Below are 7,814 nucleotides of genomic sequence, written 5' to 3'. Positions count from 1 at the left end.
GAAATTTTCAATGCTACGTGGACGTATTGAATTATTCTGCCGTATATTTACGTCTAATATTCTATTGTATATTGCAAAATATTTATAAAATATTCAATGTACTTCCAACAGTAATTTGTGTTTTTTATATAGTGCTTCAAAAGTAAAATGTTTAGTGCTACATGGAAGATTTGAACGATTCTTCTATAAATTCAAAAGGATTTCTCTAAAGATTTAATTATTTAATATATACATTCACCTTTATAATTGCATGAATGTTGCATAATATCCATAATCGGTCCAGTACATGATCCATACTTCCTCACAGTTAATTATAATGTCAATACAGAGCTTCAAAGGTAAAATTTTTGCAACTACATGAACAATTTAAATACAGTTTCCGTAAATTCAAAAGTATTTCTCCAAAGATTCCGTTACTTAATAAACACACTCACGTTTAATTCCTGTACATTTCTGACAAGCTGCAAAAATCAAATGAAATCACTTGTGCAACTTCAAAAGAGAAAGCCGCAACAAGTTCCAGTTCTATATTATACGAGCCATTTCCATGAAAAACAATTTTATACAAAATTCCCCTCCATTAATTTCATCCTAAATCTGCACAGCTAACACACACACACAGACACAGACACCTTTACTAAATCAAATTCGAAGCAATGCTCCGTTCCCAATGTGAAAATATTCAACCGCCCGAAAGAACAGAGAGTTTTTGTCATCTGAAACAGCAACCTACGCGGACTACTGTCCCCAATAAACTACCTGTCAGCGGAAGGCATTCTCCCGTCGGAGACAAGATTTAAATTGTTTTACGCGCTGAAGAGGGCGCGGATGGAGGGGGATCAGGAGGAGTGCCCACGCGAAACGTTGAATTTCCATCGGGGAAAGCGATAAGCAAGGTAACTTTTATCCGAGCACGGCTTCCCTCCCCCAACCCTGTCTAGACTCCTGGAGCCCCTGTATCCGTGTGTCCCGCTTTTTAACATAATTTCACGTTTCATTGTCTCTCGGAGTTCCCCCGAGTTCTCGCGGGGAGCCCGCGAGGAGTCCTGAATTTTAATACAAGCTCGTGTGCCGGCTGCGCCACTCTTTTTTGCGGGGGATAAATTTGCGTGCAAATGCGAATACAATCTTCATATACGCGAAGAAATGGAATTCCGTTTCGCGACATGCGTCTCTAATTTGCGTGCAAATGCGAATACAATCTTCATATACGCGAAGAAATGGAATTCCGTTTCGCGACGGAGTTAGGAGTTTTTCTCCGTTCTGAATCGGACGAATTCACTCGATACTGTTCGACCTGCTGCCCGCCTCGTGTTTGTTAAATATGCGCACTACCGTGCAGAAGTTGCTGCACACTTGGTTCATTCGGGAAGAATATACAGTGATGCCTCGATGAATGCATCAAGAACATCGGCGTTATTCCCACCACCGGGGGTTCCTCTTCTGGAACCAATCAAAATAGATTAAACAGAAAGTCAGCATAGGCTCAGATTTATGCAAAAGAACAAATTTCTGAGGGGCTGAAAAGCTTTCCGCCTCGCCATGAAGGATGAATCGAAGCAGGCATGCAGTTTTCTGAATCAATTTTACTAATTTATTCTACGCTGCCCGGAACAATGAGAGGATAATAAAGCCATATTATTGGCTTCAGAATTCCATGATCTATCGCCCTTATATAATCTATATCTTCTCTGTAATGTGGAAAATTCATATGAATGTGTTTATTTCATAATTAATGTGACTTTACAGCAGTAATTCCATCTTATTTTATCTTGTCCGATGACTTATATAAAAAGCTGTACGTATGAATGGAAACTTTTTTCTGAAAATAGAAATTAATTGTATTTCCTTGTCCTTTTTGCAGTGTTCACTGAGACTGATTACTTTTGTAAGCATTTCTATTGTAAACAGCGTATTCCACGAGAAAACAAGGGATTCGAACCCGTGTTTCTTCTTTTCGTTCCGTATTTGTTCCCCTTTTATTATTTCAATATCCACGTTTTAATGAGATATAGACTCTTTTCCGGTTCAAAAAGAAATGGAGCCTTTCCAGGACGTCTATATCGCGAATGAACTAACACCGAATGCTGCTGTCGGTGAAAATGCAACGCGAAATGTCACCGACTGACAGTAATCCGAGTTAATAGAGTCCTTTTTGTTGCTCAATGTTTGAGTGAAATAGTATCCGGAGTACTGGCCGTATTCGATATAATTTCATATTTCATTGTCTCTTGAGCTTCCGAGCGCCTTCCCAGCAAGTTTGTATAGAGCCCTGAATTTTAATACACCTGCGCGGAAAGTTTCTATCGTCTTTTCTCCTAACGGCTTGCGAGTTTCCCGGCGAACGTCGTTTTCGTCGAGCAAACTGATTTTTGGATAACGTTCTCGACACATTTATAAACAAATTGAAAATTCACCGGTGAATTTATTACCTCGACGCCGTCAGCCAGCTTTTGCGATCAAATTCAAGAACTAAGTATATAATATTAGGTGTACCAATATTATAATGCACTATATCTAGGCAAATTCAATATTTTTTTTCTAGGGAATAGGAAACTTGTGGTCACTTCAATAATTTCTCGTTCTTCTAAATGCTTTGTCATTTCCAAACATTAACAGTACCTGAAAAATGTTACGAATTTAAGCTATCATTCGATTATTATAAAGAAATTGTGGAGTACATATTAGGACACCTAATAGAAAACGTAGAACTATTTTCAAAATTTGATCTACGATACACGTTCATAATTTTTCGCAATTTTTAAAATGTGTGATTACAAGGCGAGAATACTGCACATATTCATCAAACATTCACAATTTTAGTAAAGTTTCTTCACGGTGGCTGAGAATGAAGCTTCTATGCGCCAATTTCATGTAAATTTCTCTATCTACGGGCAGCATTTTTAAGGGGTCATTTCGCCGGAGTGCAAACTCAGAGAATCAACACAGTTACGGGTGAGATGGTGAGAAAACAGCGGACGAAGCTTCTCATTATTTCCAAAGCTTGACTCCCCCGTAAGCCCTATTGCGAGCTTCGCGGCACGTTCACCGCACAAACACTTCTTGCCTGCAAGGCAGAAACTCGGCAATGATATCCACGCGTATCGATCATTCTACTCGCGATGTGAGCCCTTCGGTCAGTTAATAATCGACTTGTCGTAGATCTGTCAACTAATGTCTAACCGCATAACGTACCACAAACATTTCATTACACTATTAAACAGTGTTGTACTTAACAATTCCACCATCCAGATTCCATTACACCATTTAACAATATTATACTACATATTCTTTAATAGCAGTATTGAACGATATTCGCTCATTTCTTAGTTGACATAGAGGAGGTTACCAGTTGTTTTGTTGGAAAAATATATTTTCTGCACCGTAATTTAGGAATTATTTATGATTCCATTCGGTATGGAAAAGTCGAAAAATCAATAAAATTTTAAATCGAATGACGCAGTGAATTTTAACATTCACTGCGGTATGCAGCTGACGCTTATATGCATTTGTTAAAGAAATACTGGTGGCTGGATATTTTCAAAATTACCGCAAACAATCGACACTCTCTTGGTAATAAATGTTTAACGTAACTGTGCAATATGTATAGTAAAACAGCAACACGTTTTCAAATAACATTCCTTTGCTGAATGTGCTTGGGGAAAAAGAACGATCAAAATCTATTCAGCTTGAGACATCTCTATCCGACCGTCTCGTTTGTGGAGAGACGTCGAAGAATAAGTAGTCCCATCTGTACTCGCCCATGTAACGACAACGAAATCAATTCGACCCTCTTAATCACTCCCCTCGCATCCTGCTTCGTCGATGGGGGAGACACCACTACAGTGTGCGAAGAGTTTGCCGTGTCTTTATACCCCACTTCTCTCAACAAGAGTAGACAATCTGCAAATTCTTCGAGCATAAACTTGACGAAAGAACAATAACTCATAAAATTCGCAAGGAATTGCGACTATAAAAATCTGGATTCTTTCATGGCCAAAATTAGATGGGACCAAATTTTTTTTAGAAATGACTACCAATTCAAAGGTGTGGTTTTAAAGATTCACCCTTGAAAGCTGTGACAAATGTTTTGTTTACATACCGTACAACGTATCAAGATGAAGATAACATATTTTTCCTGCCGATTTACGGACCATCTTAATTGAAATCCTCTATTACACGGTCAAAATCAATTTTGGTAAAAACATTTTTGAAATGTAACTACCACTTCAAAGATGTAAATTTACTTCTGAAATCGACGACAAATAATTCTCCTGCATCCCCTACGAAGAATCAAAATGAAGGTGACACAATCTTCTTACCGATTTATGGATAATCTGAAATCAAACCCCTCATTATAAGATCACAATCAATATCAGAAAAAATATTTTTGTAATGTATCTACCACTTGAAAGATACAAATTTATCCTTGAAAACGTCGACAAATAATTCTTCTACATGTCATACAATGTATTACAATGACTGGGACTTTATTTCCCGTCCCAATTTTTCAACAATCTGTAATTGAATCCAAAATTTCAAGATCAAAATAAATTTTCTGAGAATCCTATACAAATATCTATCACTTCGAAGCTGTCGATTTGTAAATTTATCTCTTAAAACGGAGACAGATTATTCTTCTACACCCCATACAGGGAATCAAGATGGCGACGACGTTATTTCTCTCCTGATTCATGGGCAACCTTTCTCCGTAAATCGGTGAACGAAACTATCTCAAACACGGAGGAGCACGTTTCCCTTGACTGGTTCGGTGAACCACTGGTTCTTTGACGAGAGATCTATAATGAGGGGTTGGAAACAAACGATCGCGCTTTCCCGAAGGGCAACGAACAGGGCATTTATCGCTCCCGAAACAGCCACTCGTGTGTAAATACGGATTCCTCTTATTTTACGTGGAACCCTCATCAAATTTCCTGTCGCTGATAGATGGGGCGTTTAACGAAGGAAAACCTGTCCAGACGCGTGTGATCTTTTCAAGCTGCTCGTGAATCACGACACAGTAATTTGCATAATTAAAGCGAATTTTCATTTAATTACTTCGTTCTCGTAATTATGCGCGAGTCGTAAATGTTTCTTTTCTCTGTTCATAAAAAGGGAACATTATTAATTATAAAAATTATTTTTTTACCTGTATGTATAATTTCATAGCACAACGAATAATGGAAGCATTTGCTCAGACCTCCCTCTGAATGTCAGATGAATCAGATCCACATATGAGACACTTTTTTAAATGGTATAAATCCAATTTGTACAAAAAAATGAGTTAAGGCTAGTTTTAGTTAGACATGGATGTCTTCTTTTCACATTTATAATAACACAGCTAATGATATCTGAAATAACTTTTCATTACTCCTGAATAACAATTACGTACAGTACATTATACTTACGCTAAGTGCCAGAGCGTTGGATAAATATTATCTGAAATAACATTTCTTAATTGTCAAGTAACGTCCCGTATACAATAGTATTTATGCTAACACAAGGACGATAAAAACTGTATAAAATATGCAATTTCATAGAATGTCACATTCACTTATGCGCGCGTTGAATGTCCTAACGCTCACGAATGGGGAGTAAAATTTCTGCCTGTATTAACAGCCGTTTTATCGTCATCGTCACGAAGAATAAAGGCGGATAGTCGCAAATGTGGGTCAGAACTGGCACCCCCCACTCCCCTGAGTAGATACGCATACTATTACGCCGTTGAACAGGAGGAAAACGAGATTCTTTACGATCGACTTTTTCGCTTCTTGGGGGCTTCCGGATTTCTTTCCACGGAGTCTCTCGTCGGCGGCGCTGGCCTGGAGATTTAAAGCCTTTCAGGGGATGGAAACACGCTGTTATAAAAAAAAAGTCTTTTTAGACCGATTGTACGCGCCGGCTGGATAATACGGAAACCAATAACTACTGAAATATTTTACGACCCTATTAACCATCGCGTTTGATACTATCGCGTATTAACATCCTTCGATCGATCGCTCGTAAAAGGTTAAAAGCATTAATTTCATGCGTACTCAGCTGTTTCATAAGGTGAATAATGGCAGTAATCGCGAGCAATCAAAATTCACAGAGTTTTATTATAAATCCAGAAAAATAATCATTTACTAGAGTATCGAACATTTTTAAAAGAATATTTGCATATTGTATATCTTTTATACAGTACAAGAGGAATTTATTGTAATAGATTTCATTAACCGGTAAAATGTTAAGTAACTGGTACAAATAGTAGATGAAATGAATATTTGTACACTAAGGTATCTCTAAATATACTAAAGGAACGAAAAATATAGAGCGATAGAAAGCTTAATATTGAAAAGTTTATTATAACTGAAGCTAAAGTTATGTGATAGAACATTCTGTGATCTAATCTACGAATGTCTAAAATTATTAATGTGAATATTGGTGTTTGCAAATATTTTGGGTATGCTAAATAAAATGTATTTTCTTTCCATTTTAAATGAAGCAGAGGGAACCAAAGCCTTTTCACAAAATTCCTTACTCAGAATGTACCTCGAACTGACTAGCACGTATTCGATATTCAAGCGTAATTGATCTAAACAACAAAAGGTTGGAAGGGCAGAGGGAAAATAATGGAAATAAGAAGAGAACGAATTCGGATGATCCCAGTTTCCTTCGTTGAGATGCAAGGATAACAATTTGCAAGGGATTGAGTCGATGCTCCGGGGAACCAGTCTGCAACAGAGAGAAAATCGATGTCCTATGGTGTCCCCAGGACGATGGCGGTTTCAAGGGTATCAGTGGTACAATTCCTCTTGCACTGGAGTTGCAACCACAGTTAAACTTTACTTTCCGTGCTGCTATACTACTTGTGAAATGTTCATACGGAAGAAGTAGCTGATAAAGTGGAAAAACTTTCTGCAACTCGGAATTATAATATTCGAAGAATGACATAACTTCAAATGAAGGAATACAAACTTTTTAACAACCCAGGCTATGTCAACTGTCGATCAAAATATTTGGCATTAACAGATGGAGAATAATTTTACATGAAAAAAAAATGAAAATGCGTAGAACGAAATTGTTTTATGAGAATTTTATTGTTGAGAAATTTTTAATTCTCATGGATCTAACCAGAATTAATTTTATTTTATTGTGATTAGTAGTATGGTGTTATTCCTGTTCAGTGCCATTCAGCCCACAACATTCGCTATATGCGCTTTTCTTCCACCTTTCACTAAAACTCGATCTCTATTAAATAATATTTTTTCAAAACACCCTTTAGATAGAACCGCCACAAACCTTCGAAATTTCAAACGAGTGATATTTTCGTTATCTCCGCATTATCACGTCGAAACGTTGAAGTCATTAGCCGACCCTAAATGTCTCCCGTGACCAGTAATTAGTAAAATTTTATTCCCCAACGTTCGTCCTACTTGAAATTCAGCTTTCAACTTTCGCCTAATTTTTTACACGGTGTCGAGTAACAGACGGTCCACAAATTTTACGTGGAGCATTCTCGCTGTCGCAGAATTTCGCCAGAAAATCCTCGTGTCGGTGGAAATCAAAGTATTTCGTAGAGGCGCGTAATAGGTAGCAGTAAAAGCGACCAGAGGGTGATCATAGCGGAATTTGCTACGGGGACATATTTATTAACAGCATAACAGGGATTACGTTGTGCAATCAAACGCCGAAAAATTCATTGGAGACGAGCGTGATGCAATTACTGTTGGAAATATCGTGTCCGAGGCGACTGTATATTCTTCTGCAATATTTTTTGACATGGTGCTCGGTCAAATAAAATATTTACATCAGTAACGTTACAGGACGCATAG

Source organism: Dufourea novaeangliae, unplaced genomic scaffold (genome assembly GCF_001272555.1).
Source record: "Dufourea novaeangliae isolate 0120121106 unplaced genomic scaffold, ASM127255v1 scaffold21, whole genome shotgun sequence".
Classification (NCBI taxonomy): domain Eukaryota; kingdom Metazoa; phylum Arthropoda; class Insecta; order Hymenoptera; family Halictidae; genus Dufourea; species Dufourea novaeangliae.
This window is presented reverse-complemented; position numbering follows the sequence as displayed.